The following is a 15,062-nucleotide window of genomic DNA, read 5'->3' on the forward strand; positions in this document are numbered from 1 at the left end:
AAATTATTTTTGGTTTTAAAGACAGAATTGCTATAAGCTGTAAAATGCTTACATACCACATACCAAATGTTAAAATTTTCTGGTGGGGGGGCGGGTGCGGTGGGGGTGGGAGAGGGGAAGAGATGAGTGGGTGGATGGGATGCTCTGAGACAGGAGGAGAAAATTAATGTCTTGCCTCCAGCAATTTCTCCCTTCTCCCTTCAGCAATTTCTCAATCCACCAATTGCTGCATACTAACTTTTTGTGATTCATGTACTAGGACACCCAGATCCCTCTGTACCTCAGAGTTCTGCAAACTCTCTCCATTTAAATAATATACTGCTTTTCTATTCCTCCTGCCAAAGTGGACAAATTCACATTTTCCCGCATTATACTCAATCTGCCAAATGAGCTCTTATTTTGTGTCGTAGCCTTTGATGTGGCAGCTTGTCAAAAGCCTTCTGGAAATCCAAGTACACTACATCCACAGGATCCCCTTTATCCACGTTGCTTGCTACTTCCTCAAAGAACTCTAATAAATTAGTCAAACATGATTTCCCTTTCACAAAGCTGTGTTGACTCTGCCTGATTGCATTGAGATTTTCTAAGTGCCCTGCTGTAATCTCCTGAATAATAAAAAAATCGGCTAACACAACTGCTAAAATAGCAGAGAGAGGAATTTCAGGCAAACATTTTCATCTGCTAATGTCCAATGGCATAATTTCAAAACCTTGTTCTTCATATGTCATAAGATCAATATTGAGGTTTGTTTTTGAGTTGTTAGCTTTTTTGAAACCATAGACACCTTTTGCTATTTTTCTCGGTTTTCTAGGTTTTTACTTATGGAATTCCCATAATACAGAGCTATGACATAAGATCCTGAATGCCTGAATAACAACTTTTAGTTGTATTGTTGAGGCAGAGTAAGTGAGAGAGGGACACAGAACTGCAGTTAAGAATTTGTATGTTATGTCCCTCCCCCATACACATTATAAGTGTGTGCATCGTGCGACAGAAAGAGGATGTCAAGTGGAGAGTTAAGAGATTTTCTTTAGTGGTGATGTTTGATGTCTGGCTTTAAGGAACAACTGTAAATGTATGAAGCTTGAATGACCATTTTTAAGTACACATTTATTTTGATGTTAAGTCATGTAGGAGATTTTGTCTGAACTTATGACATTTAAATATTCTACTTCAGCAGGAGTGATAGGTTGTTTTGGCACTGCATATGGAACCAGAAACCTAATATCAAAGCCACAAAATAATGCTTATCAATTCAAGAATTATTTTCCTAGAACTAAAGTAGAAAATAAATGTTTAAGTAATCCAGCACCAAACAAAAAAAAAGCTGCTGAATATGGTTCATACTTTTTCCCCACATATCTATAACTGTTGTATTTATTAGTGTTCCTAAAATAATATGGAAGGGTAATCAAGTTATTTGTGTATTGGGGATGTCGATCAAAATTAATTTAAAATTGGATTTGGACAACTTTAGGTGACTGCACAAATATCTGAAATTTGTCCAATTTGGATCATTTGACGCGAGGAGAGTGGTAGGGAGTACAATGATGGCGGAGTCCAGCACGTGAGTGCAAAAGACAAGGCTGAAGCCAAAAGTGCCGAGTGGATGATCCATCTCGGCCTCCTCCCGATATCCCACCATCACAGAAGCCAGTCTTCAGCCAATTCGATTCACTCCACGTGATATCAAGAAACGGCTGAGTGCACTGGATACAGCAAAGGCTATGGGCCCCGACAACATCTCGGCTGTAGTGCTGAAGACTTGTGCTCCAGAACAAGATGTGCCTCTAGCCAAGCTGTTCCAATACAGCTACAATACTGGCATCTACCTGACAATGTGGAAAATTGCACAGGTATGTCCTGTCCACAAAAAGCAGGACAAATCCAATCTGGCCAATTAACGCCCCATCAGTCTACTCCCAATCATCAGCAAAGTGATGGAAGGTGACATCGATAGTGCTATCAAGCAGCACTTACTCACCAATAACCTGCTCACCGATACTCAGTTTGGGTTCCGCCAGAACCACTCGGTTCGAGACCTCATTACAGCCTTGGTCCAAACATGGATAAAAGAGCTGAATTCCATAGGTGAGGTGAGAGTGACTGCCCTTCACATCAAGGCAGCATTTGACCGAGTGTGGCACCAAGGAGCCCGAGTAAAATTGAAGTCAATGGGAATCAGGGGGAAAACTCTCCAGTGGCTGGAGTCATACCGAGCACAAAGGAAGATGGTAGTGGTTGTTGGAGGCCAATCATCTCAGCCCCAGGACATTGCTGCAGGAATTCCTCAGGGCAGTGTCCTAGGCCCAACCATCTTCAGCTGCTTCATCAATGACCTTCCCACCATCATAAGGTCAGAAATGGGGATGTTCGCTGATGACTGCACAGTGTTCAGTTCCATTCGCAACCCCTCAGATAATGAAGCGGTCCGTGCCTGCCTGCAGCAAGACCTGGACAACATCCAGGCTTGGGCTGATAAGTGGCAAGTAACATTCGCTCCAGGCAATGACCATCTCCAAGAAGAGAGTGTCAAACCACCTTCCCTTGACATTCAACGGCAGTACCATCGCCGAATCCCCCACCATCAACATCCTGGGGGTCACCATTGACCAGAAACTTAACTGGACCAGCCATATAAATACTGTGGGTACAAGAGCAGGTCAGAGGCTGGGTATTCTGTGGCAAGTGACTCACCTCCTGACTCCCCAAAGCCTTTCCACCATCAACTAGGCATAAGACAGGAGTGTGATGGAATACTCTCCACTTGCTTGGATGAGTGCAGCTCCAACAACACTCAAGAAGCTCGACACCATCCAGGACAAAGCAGCCCGCTTGATTGGCACCCCATCCACCACCCTAAACATTCACTCCCTTCACCACCGGCGCACTGTGGCTGCAGTGTGTAACATCCACAGGATGCACTGCAGCAACTCGCCAAGGCTTCTTCGACAGCATCTCCCAAACCCGCGACCTCTACCACCTAGAAGGACAAGAGCAGCAGGCACATGAGAATAACACCACCTGCATGTTCCCCTCCAAGTCACACACCATCCTGACTTGGAAAAATATTGCTGTTCCTTCATCATCGCTGGGTCAAAATCGTGGACCTCCCTTCCTAACAGCACTGTGGGAGAACCGTCACCACACGGACTGCAGCGGTTCAAGAAGGCGGCTCACCACCACCTTCTGAAGGGCTATTAGGGATGGGCAATAAATGCTGGCCTTGCAGAAAGAATAAAAAAAATAGTAGCTTCGTGGTAGGTGTGTATTATCTGGCGCATGGTAGGCTAGTGGTTAGGGCTTCTAAATCCTCCTAGTAATAGTGAATCAGTCTGATCTGTTGCAGTCCAGCGGTGAGGGGAATGAAACCCTGAAATAGTAATGGGTTTGCCTACTTCCTGATAGGTAACTGAGGGGGGATGAAGTTGACTTCAGGGTCATAAAGTCCTGGCTGTGTCGTCCTGATTTTCAAGATGTGAAATTAAAGGGCAAGAAGAAATAAAAATATGCAATATAATGTGAGCTAAACAATATGTACAAATTATGATTTTAAAGCAGATTTCATGAAAACTCTATTACAACAAAGATGAAAAGTATACCCTCTTTCTCCATTATAGGTATGTCCCGTGAGGAGAGGAAGCAAAAAATGTGTCACATCTCAGTAGTTACCTGGAGGTAGATTTTTAACTCCAAGCATGGAATGGGCGAGCAGCAGGTAGAATGCTTGTCCGTTCCTGCCTGTGGAATGCCTGAACCATTTTGTGGGCCAGGTTTCGTTACCATGCCGTCAGCGAGCTGCATGCCCGAAACGTGTGTCTGCCCGCAGCTTGCTGGCTTCGGGCCACTGCAATATCAGGCGGCTCGTAGGCCAAGGTGGCCGACAGGCAGGTAGCAGGGGCAACAGCTCCTTCTGACCCCACAAAAATAGTTCTGAACTTACCTTTTGGGGTCTTTTCTGCCCGGTACAACTAAGTAGAGCATGCACAGTGCAAACTTCGTCCAGTTGTCTTTTGAAAGTGCACTGGGGTCCCATGTATGTCATACAACCTTGATTTGCATACAGTAATGAGGCCCCTGCCTGATTCAAATAGAAACCTTAGCCGCCCAACAGCAGGCCCCAGGAAATATGGTGGCCGGCAGGACCAGAGCGTCAACAGGGCAGTAAGTGCAGCGCAATTATTTTAGGGCTGCTACTGCCCTGTTTCCGCCAGGCAGGCCTAGTTAAAATTGGTCCTTTGGTCTCTTACCGCACCCCCCACCTCCACCCCAACTCTGCTGTAGCAAAAAAATAGATCTCCCACCGAGTTGAATCTAATGGGTTTCTGGTCTAAATTAAAGCTTTTATTTTTAGAATATATATTGACTTAGAAGTATCTAGTTTTGTGGTAGAGGAGTATCTATCTGACCCTTGATAACCTGATGGTATGCATGGGCGCTGCTGGGGAGCAGGACTGAGGCGACATCTGACTGGACTGTGAAATGTTGGAGGCTATTTCTTCCTTTGCATTGTCGGTCGATTGAATTGGTCCAAAAATATCTCAGTTAATTATATTTCTAGAACACGTCCTGTTTAATGTATGTTATCAGCTAATCAATTTGCAATTTTTAAAATGTTTTCATTGTATTTTGTTGGATGGGAATTATTTTACCTGCCATTTCTCCAGGATACACCTCGAGGGCAAGGACAATCCCAGTTTCCTTTCCTTTTGCATAGGGAGTGATTGAGGCAGAGGCCATTGCATCCTTTTAGGGGAAATTGAATAAATCTTTACAAAGGGACAGGGCGATGGGGAAAGAGCAGAGCAATGTCATTAGTTTTGGATTGGTCGAGCAAAGACCATGTATTAACATAATGGATCACTTATGTGCTTTAAATGGTTAGGTCTATTTCTGCATTTTATTCTGTTCAGCTGGATTTTAAATGCACAATGTTACACTAATGGTGAACTGTTAACAATGGTCAATTGGACAACAAATAATGGTGAGAGTTTTCATCTCTTGGATTTTGTTCACTGAAGAATCTGTGCCATTGAAATCCCGAAAAAAAGTAAAAATCCCTAAAAAGTAAAAGTAATCCATCTCTGCATGTGTACTACCATTGCCTTGCAATGGGAAATTGAGAGGGTAGGAAAAAGACCTTGTCCTGGAAGTATGACTTTGCTTATATGCTAGTTTTCAATGACATAAAAACAAATTGCCACGAGGGCCTAGCTGTGACCTAGTCAGCTGACCAGTAAAATAATTCCCATCCAACAAAATACAATGAAAACATTTTAAAAATTGCAAATTGCTTAGCTGATAACATACATTAAACGGGATGTGTTCTATAAATATAATTAACTGAGATATTTTTGGGATGAGAGGTGAATTGTAGAAAGACTTCATGTTCATAATACAATCGACCTTGGGTCCCGAAATCACAGCTTTGTAAATAGTCCATAATGCAATATTCATAGGAATTTTGAACCCTATTTAAAATAATGTGTTGGGTGTATAATGAATGGATAAACTGGAATCTTAAGCAGTTACAAATAATACTGCTTTGTTGCACATAATAGTGACATATTAAACGGTGGTCTTTCGCAGCAATGATCACAGAAAATACACAAATTGCTGTTGGGTACTTGTAAGCATTCCTTTCATGTTTGTGCCAGAACAAAAGAATTAATAGGAATGCTGCTCACATTGACTGTCTACTCTGCTGCTCTGGGACCAGAATTTCAGCTTTGAGAGCCTTGTGCTGTCACCTGAGTCTTTTATAATCTTGACGTTTTGCATATTCGACAAAAACCTGACAATAGCAGAATGTTTCATGGGTTACAACAGATCTGGAGAAAAACGGAGCAGCAAAGGCACAGAAAACAGAGTGATTCAGGCACAGACATATCAGCGGGCCCCTAAAGAGACTGATCAAAAATTGGAAATGGAGCAGATTCAAAGGGGTGAAATTCAACTTTACCGGTGGCGCAAAACGGGTGGTAGTGGATTGGCCGTCTGTTACACACCTGACCCAATTTTCTTTTCCACTGAAGTCGAGCTCCATTGAAGTTGGATGAACAGAGAGATCTAGGGGTTCAAATACATATCTCCTTAAAAGTGCGAGTGTAGGTAGATAAAGCCATATAAAAAGTCATTAGAGTTTTGCATTTTATAAACGGGCATAGAAGACAAGAGTAAAGAAGTAATGATGAATTTATACAAAATATTGGTTCTGACATCGTTAGAAAAATGTGTTCCATTTTGGGAACCCCATTATGCAAATGATATCAAAACCATAGAGAACGTACAGCGTGGATTTGACGATCCGGATTCTTTCCCCTCAGTCTGGTTCAGTAAAAACTGAAGTCGAATACATTTTAAAGTTCATCACAACTTTAATAGCAGGTCTTAGTCTGTAGCTTCAATTCAGATTCCTGAGAGAATCCGAACGATTCTAACAGAATAAGGAGACAAAGACAAAAACTCATACCTTTATACAGATCGATAGGGGTTGGAACATCATTAACACAAGAGTCAACACTAATCATAAGCCAGGCACAGGTTGCCATGCGAGGTTACATTATTGCCGGCCAATCATAGATCGTCCATGTGCTGACCATGTTGCTGTTAGACATCAAAGGGGATACTTCCTCACCTTCTAACTTGGAATGTTCTTCCCTGTTCCTTCTGTTCCTTATCTCCCAACCTGGAATGTCTTTCAACTTTGGCTAAGCTCGTTACCTATATTGATCTGCCATAAACATGGAGACATTCAGACCAGTCCTTGAATCACATCAAAGACTCTACATTGATAAGACAATGCAAACCTGCTGACTACGCAAACATATGGCCCAGCAGGAGGCCAGGCCACCTGTACCAATCTCAGTTACTAACTAATTAACCCTTTCTAACCATTTTGCATTCTGCTTCTTTGCCACATAGGCATTTTAATATTTTACCGAAAACTGACCACGTAGGGATTCTCATTCCCCCCTTTTATCATTTCATGATAACCAATTATTACGGTGCTCACTGGTTCTGCAGGTTCTGCAGCGCAGCAACATTTAAGTAAGCAATAAACTATAAGAATTATAACAATGAATATGACTAGCCCTTGAACTAGAGAAGTCCCAATAGAACACAGACATGTTTCATCAATACGCCTTTGTACTCTTATCTGTTCTCAGGAACAGACTCCTTCTAAACATCTCTCAAGTAAGCTGCGAATGTCCTTGGTCAGCTAAACCTATTCATGTTAGTTTGAAAAGGCTAACATAGTCAAATATCTCATGGTGCTTTATATTTTGTTTCCAGCCTAACTAGACTGAATGGTACCTTTCAGACCATTTTACACCTGTGAATTGGTGCCCTCCCCATTATATCCCTTAATCCAAATTCTCCCTACAATATCCCGTTAGATGCTGTACCTCATCTTAACCAGGTTCCCTTCGTGTTGGCCACCAGTCCGGGTGGAAGAGAGGCAGAGCATCTGATAATCCTATCAAACTATAATTGTCTTCCCTTTTACATACACCTTACCCCAACGGGTGCTACTCCCGGTACCATTAAGATGTGTTCTTAGTTGAAACCACAGAGACAATGGGGACATTCTCACCCAGGCTCTGTTTTACTATCTTTGCCAAACCCTTCATCCTCTGCTTACATTTATTACATGCAATGAAAATCAAGAAGCACATTACAACAAACTGCACTACGACTAATACATATGAAATTAATCTAATCCAAAGATGGATCTGTATATTCAGTCCCAAATTCCAGAGGTCATTTCACCAGGTGGTGACTTTAATTTGGTCAATGTCATGCTTAATGTTGTTATTGTCCTGTTGTAGGTTATAATAAACCTTCTGGGAGAGGCGTAACTCCATTCGCAATGCTTTCAAGTATATAGGCAACAGGGGTGTCAGATACCCAAATGTGTCCTGATATGCTTTTAAGTTCTTTCTGACATTCTCAGAAACTTGTAAGGTGGTGAGGTTATGCCGGTGTATCTCTACCAGTTCCTCGGGTCCAATCCGAACCGGGACTTCAGAAATGGAGTAGAATTCTGGACTTAAAATATCACAAGTTAGATTGGCATATTTAAACGTTTTCAAATTAGTTGTAACACAATATTCGCCCTCTCCGGCATATGCCACTTAAGTGGGTTTTAGATCCGCCTCTAGGGCCTCCATGGTACAGTTAATATCCGGATTGGTACCGGTATTATTAAACCCACACTGTGCTTCTGGGCTGTGTCCAACACTATGTGGACACACAGTGACAGCATGTCTAGTAACACATCCCTTTAATTTTGTTCCAGCCAATCAGCTTAAATCTATGTCCTCTAGTTCTTGAACCCTCTGCTAGGGGAAACAGGTACTTCCTGTCTACTTTATCTGGGCCCCTCATAATCTTATAATTTTGTATCCATCGTGCAGATATCTTCTAAATATTGTTTCTCCCAATTTTATTGTTAACTGATGGGAACCTAACCCTGAATTTTGGAAATCCAAATGACTGTGTCCCTCTTTACTTTAATTTCAGTCCTTTTGATTGATACCAGTGTTTCCTGACTGTTTCATTAATTAGTTGGTTTCTCTATGGACCATGTGTCAGTGCCTTGTTTAAAAGGATTTCTCACTCGCCTGGACCACATTAACCATTTTCCTGTTGTGCTGTTGTCAAGTAACTGAGCCTGTCTGAGGCTCATTCTTCACTGTATCTTCTTCATGTATCTCCGCATACTAGCAGCATCTCATAGGAATGAGCTTAGTGTTCTTGGATATTAACTTTCTGCTGGCCAGTCTCTTCTTCCTCATGGTATTTCCGAACATTTTCCATGGCACACATCATATGTCCTGTAGGATTCAGTCCTGTAAAAGCAACTGGTTTGTTTAAAGAGTGGTTGCAATAGCTCACCAGGCCATAGGCCTTTGTAATCATGTTCTTCATCCTGATCTCCGTTTCAGATGATGGCAACATACATTTGTATCTTTTATGTCCACTGTAGCCATTCTTAGGTTTTCAGGTTATCTTATCAAAAAGATCAGGGGTGTCTAGAGTGCTTATCTCCCCCTGAATGGTCCCGATGTCAGGGCAGTGGCCAGGCTATTGAGTGTAGTTTTCTCATTGTTCATTATAGGCAAGGACACAAATATCTCCACGAGAAAGCTATCAATTTACTATTCTCAACTACACTTTCCTGACTTCCACTAGATTGTATATTTATGCCAGATTGATTTTTTTATCATGCCCAATTCAATGACTTTAGAGAAATTCCCATATCTCCCCACCTCGAGCATTCTGTCTCAGAAGACAACAAATAGGTTAAAACAAAACAAATCAGAATGTTTTCAAAAGAAGAGAATCAGGTTGATATCACCACGCTGTGACATTTGGTATCCGCTGATGTCTGCAGCTAAAGTCTTAAATCTTTAACACCACTGGATCGTTTCCTGCACCAAATTTCTCCAGCAAAGGTTGCACCGTAACTTTGTAACTACTCTTGGTAATCCTGCACCATCAACACTCACGTGGTCCAAAAAAACCCAGGGTCACCTGTTTTAAAAGAAACACAGAAAATCCATTGCGGCTCTTCTTGAGAGCCCAAGTGATTAATTTGTCAAATCTTCATTTATTATTTATTTATCCAAAGGAATAATCCCTTTACCCGAAACAAATTCAGAAAACAAAACAGGAGAGAGAAATTGCCTAGTTCCACTCTCGCTCTCTCTCTGAAGCACGCAGCCTGTCTGAAATAAACACTGTCTCTCCCACATACAGATGTACGCAGGGCTGCAGACTGGAATTTCTAACTCCAAGTCCTAATCTCTGTGTTTTCAAGATGTAACCACATTAAGCAGATATCATTAGCAGCCGCCTGCTAAGATACGTTATATTCCTCTTTTATTAATTTATTAATGGTTTGGGCATGTGTTTCTAGCACTGTAGCTATCCTTTGCAAATATATGGTCAGCATTTGATCCTCAGACAATTCCTTATCTGTATTTTCATTTATCTTTTAATATATCTTTAATGCGAGACCCTAAATCTCTGACCTTTTGATCTAATGTTGTCAAATCAATGGTGTTAACAACTGAGGCAAAGGCAGTTGCTATATCACTTATCACAGATCTTTACGTCTCCCTATTTGCCTATCGCTTTTTACGATGTCCACCTCCATTCCATGTCGCTCTTTGTTTTAACACTTGAGTTAGGAGGTGTTGATCTAATTGTTGAGTTTTCTTAGCATTCTCAATGCGAGTTATATAATTTGTCAGGGAAGGTCTCCCCTCTTTGGTCAGATCTTGTATTCTACTATTAATTTCAAATAAAATTGAATAGCCCTTGAACTTGTCAAAACTTCCTTATCATACTGTGGCAGGGTAAAACTGATAGGCGTTTAGTACCCTGTGTCAGTACATAGCTCAAGTAATTGACTTCCAATTGTCTAACCTATGCTTCCTTTTCATATGATTTGTTTTACATTCCTTTCTTATCAATTTTTCACTGTAGCGTGAAAACTTATATCTCAGTCAATTATAGCCTTTGGCATTTCTGAGTGATTGGGACAATTTTACTAATATAACCTATACCAATTGTTACCTCATGTTCACCTGTGTTCTGGGCAAGCCTCAGACAGTTCTCAACCGACTGGGTCATTTCTATCTGTTTGAACTGCTCTTGGCATGACAGTCTGGCTTCTTGGGATGGAAGGGGTTAACATTAACTTGCTCTTGTGGTCGGAGTAACTTGATCCTTCTCCCTTTTGAGATTAAGTTCCCACCTTCAAAATTTCTCTTCACACAGGTTTGACTGATTTTTTTACTTCTCACATTTGTGGATTGCTTTATACTATATTTTTGCACACTATTTTTTCACATACTTTGAGTGGATGTGATTATAATCAACGCTCCGAGCTGTTCCAGCTTTCCGACTTTTCCTATCACAATGATCCTGATAGTTTTTTTAATCTATCCCGTTAATTTTTAACCTCTTTTTAAACCACAGCCAATCACAAAATAAACATTCAAAATGCCAATTTTTTGAAGATCCCATGTCTGGAATTTAACATGCCCACACTTTATAAGAACCAGAATTTAATAGGTCACTTAACCTCAATAACTCCAATTTTAATTCAGCAGTATCAGAATTAAACATACGACAAGACAGATACATTACACAAAGGAAGAAAACACGTAAGACACAGTAAGAAGGGGGCGTGGCCCACAACACCGACAAAAAAAACCACTCATCAAGACAGGCTTTTTAAAGGGACAGTACACTTAAACAACAAAACCTCTCTTTTTCAGGTCTCTGTCTTTTAAACATTTGTCTAGTCACTTAATTCTATCCATATTTTTTTACAGTACTGTCTCCATAAAGCAATTAGTTCTTTGGCTGTGGTACCTCTGTTATTTTTCCAAATTAATTCCTGAGCCTTTTTGGCAGCATCTAAGTTTTACTAGTTATCACTAGTTCCTGTTTATATCCAATCACCAGGAACTTAAACCCTGACTACCCTCAGTGATATTAACCACTGACCTACCGCAGTAAATTAAGACTACTTACATCGGAGCGCCATTTCCTTCCTCCGTGTCTGAGACAATCCGCCTCTTACTCCGCGAACTCTCGGTGAACCACCGTTAAGATCCCCATACGGGCCACCAAATGACGATCCGGATTCTTTCCCCTCAGTCTGGTTCAGTAAAAACTGAAGTCGAATACATTTTAAAGTTCATCACAACTTTAATAGCAGGTCTTAGTCTGTAGCTTCAATTCAGATTCCTGAGAGAATCCAAACGATTCTAACAGAATAAGGAGACAAAGACAAAAACTCATACCTTTATACAGATCGATAGGGGTTGGAACATCATTAACACAAGAGTCAACACCATTCATAAGCCGGGCACAGGTTGCCATGCGAGGTTACATTATTGCCGGCCAATCATAGATCGTCCATGTGCTGACCATGTTGCTGTTAGACATCAAAGGGGATACTTCCTCACCTTCCAACTTGGAATGTTCTTCCCTGTTCCTTCTGTTCCTTATCTCCCAACCTGGAATGTCTTTCAACTTTGGCTAAGCTCATTACCTATATTGATCTGCCATAAACATGGAGACATTCAGACCAGTCCTTGAATCACATCAAAGACTCTACATTGATAAGACAATGCAAACCTGCTGACTACGCAAACATATGGCCCAGCAGGAGGCCAGGCCACCTGTACCAATCTCAGTTACTAACTAATTAACCCTTTCTAACCATTTTGCATTCTGCTTCTTTGCCACGTAGGCATTTTAATATTTTACCGAAAACCTACCACGTAGGGATTCTCAGATTCACTAGGATGTTACAGGGATGAGGAACTATAGTTACAAAGAGAGGCTTGAGATACTCGAACAATGGCTGCTGGAGCAGAGGAGGCTGGGGATATTTAATGGAGATTTTTAAAATTCCGAAGATTGCTGATAGGGTGAATAGGTAAAGACTATTTCTTTTAGTTGGGGATTTAGTGATGAGTGGTTATCAAATTAAAACTATCCCTAAGAAAGTAGGGAGAGAGGTTAGATGAAATTTCCTTCTACAGAGGGTTATTGGAGCATGGAATGTTCTGCGACAGTTGAGACAGAAATCACTACATCTTTTCAGAGTCAATTGGATAAATATTTGAAGATGGGAAGATACAGGACTATGAGGAGAGCCAGGCGGTGGGATTAGTTATGCATTGCTCTACAGCATGCCAGTACAATGGACCAAATGGTCTCCTTCTGTGCTGTAAACTTCTATGAGGTAAATTTTGTGGATCTCTATTTCTATACACTCTTCTTTCTAGTTTGAAATCAATGGAATGGAAATCGACGGGTTCTATAACAGGCGGGCGATCTGCTCCGCCAGATGACCATCTGGACAGTAATTTACCCCTATGGTTCTAATGTGCAAGAGCAAAGAGGCGACCAATGGACTTAAATCTTGAAGCCCTATGTTTTGTAGATGATATAGCACAATTAGAAATTAGCACAACTGGAAAGAGAAGTGCACAGAAACAGACATCAACAAATCAGAAAAAAACAAAGGTCATGACAGTTGGGATGGATGACACCAATGTTTGTATCAAACTTACTATCGCACCTAGGCCTCTTCACCAATATTTGAGGTGCACTTTGCAGCAATGCTTATATTGGAAGAGAGTTATCAGCTAGAAACAAAAGGGTGTCAGTTGCCTTGGTCGTATGCTCAGGACACAAAAGTGCTGGCTACTGTGCCAAGCATTGAAAGGGCAGCTGAATCGAAAAGCAAAGCATGGAAGGCCAAGAATAATCTGGCAAATAACTGTGGAGAAAGACTTTCTGGAGAGGCACTGCAACTAATCAAAAACATGATGTGGAGATGCCGGTGATGGACTGGGGTGGACAAATGTAAGGAATCTTACAACACCAGGTTATAGTCCAACAGTTTTATTTGAAAATCACAAGCTTTCGGAGGCTTTCTCCTTCGTCAGGTGACGAAGGAGAAAGCCTCCGAAAGCTTGTGATTTTCAAATCAAAAACAGAACAGACTGGAAGTAACTGGTGCATTACAGGACTCACAGGCAAATGTTTCTCCTCTCTTGCCTCCTATCACTTTCTGCTTGTGTCTTTCATTGGTATTCTCCTCTAGTTTATGAGGATGCTATAATACAGGAACTAGTTTGACATCAGTACCATTTGAGAGTGACAAAGGCCCTGAAATAAAATTGCCCAGAATTTGCAATAAAATAGAGTACAGCAATCAAACACTATGTTTAGAGAACATGTGCCACAGTGGCTTTTCTACTAGATTATGTTGGTGGAGTGCTAGTTATGTTATGCTTACTATCAAACCTGCATTTGCTGTTGTAAGCTATGAATACACTTGGCTCCATGGTTTGCTGCCCAGACCACAACTGACAATATATCGACTAGCAAGACCATGGTCGCTCAATGCAGCTTCACTATAAAATACCAATTTACCTTGTATAATTACTGCATTCAAGCAACATGATATTGTCAGGATATTGAATTCTTTAAATCACCAGATACATCACATAGAGACCTATAAGGGATATTGTAGATTCCGACAAAATAAATTCTTCTTGCGTTGTCAACAAATAACTTTAATTAAAATTGAATAAATTCTCTCAGTGAATCATTGGGTAATGACTTTAAAAGGATTAATATATGAAAGAGATGTTATGGAAACTCATATCAGGATAATGCATATTTTGTTTAATGTTTTAATAAGATAGCCAGGAATATGAAGACTGCAATTAAAATAATATAAAAATATGTTGTTGATAATAGGAATTAATTTTGATCTACCTACTGAAGAACACATGCAGTATTCTAATTATCCCTTCATTGTTAATGGTTCCCTCTCCTCAGGTACTGTCCCCCTTCCCTTCAAATCTGCCATCATCACCCCCTCCTCAAAAAATCCACCCTTGACCCCTCTGTCCTTGCAAACTACCACCCTATCTCCAAACTCCCTTTCCTCTCAAGTCCTTGAACGTGTTGTCACCTCCCAAATCAGTGCCCATCTTTCCCGCAACCCTATGTTTGAAGCCATCCAATCGGGTTTCTGCCTCTGCCGCAGCACTGGAACGACCCATATCAAAGTCACAAATGGCTGTGACCGTGGTAAACTATCCCTCCTCATCCTTCTTGACTTTTCTGCAGCCTTTGACATGGTTGACCATACTATCCTCCTCCAACGCCTCTCCTCCATCGTCCAGCTGGGTGAGACTGGACTCAGCAGGTTCCATTCTTATCTATCCAGTCGTAGCCAGAAAATCCCTGCAATGGCTTCTCTTCCCGCTCCCGCACCATTATCTCTGGAGTCCCCCATGGCCTTGCCACTCCCCATCTCTGTAACCTCCTCCAGTAACCCTCCAAGATCTCTGCGCTCCTCCAATTCTTGCCTCTTGCACATTCCCGATTTTAATTGCTCCACCATTGGCGGCTTTGCCTTCAGCTGCCTAGGCCCTAAGCTCTGGAAGTGGCTCCCCAAACCGTTCAGCTTCTCTACCTTTCTCTCCTCCTCTTAAGATGTTCCTTAAAAC

At 41.4% G+C, this 15,062-nt stretch overlaps 1 protein-coding gene across 5 annotated transcripts in view; it reads left to right on the forward strand.

The window, feature by feature from the left end:
* The window catches only part of dock10 (dedicator of cytokinesis 10), a 262,430-nt gene that overhangs the window by 132,518 nt on the left and 114,850 nt on the right, over positions 1–15,062 (forward strand). The gene's annotated exons all lie outside the window — the stretch shown is intronic.

This window comes from Heptranchias perlo, chromosome 13 (genome assembly GCF_035084215.1).
Source record: "Heptranchias perlo isolate sHepPer1 chromosome 13, sHepPer1.hap1, whole genome shotgun sequence".
Lineage (NCBI taxonomy): Eukaryota > Metazoa > Chordata > Chondrichthyes > Hexanchiformes > Hexanchidae > Heptranchias > Heptranchias perlo.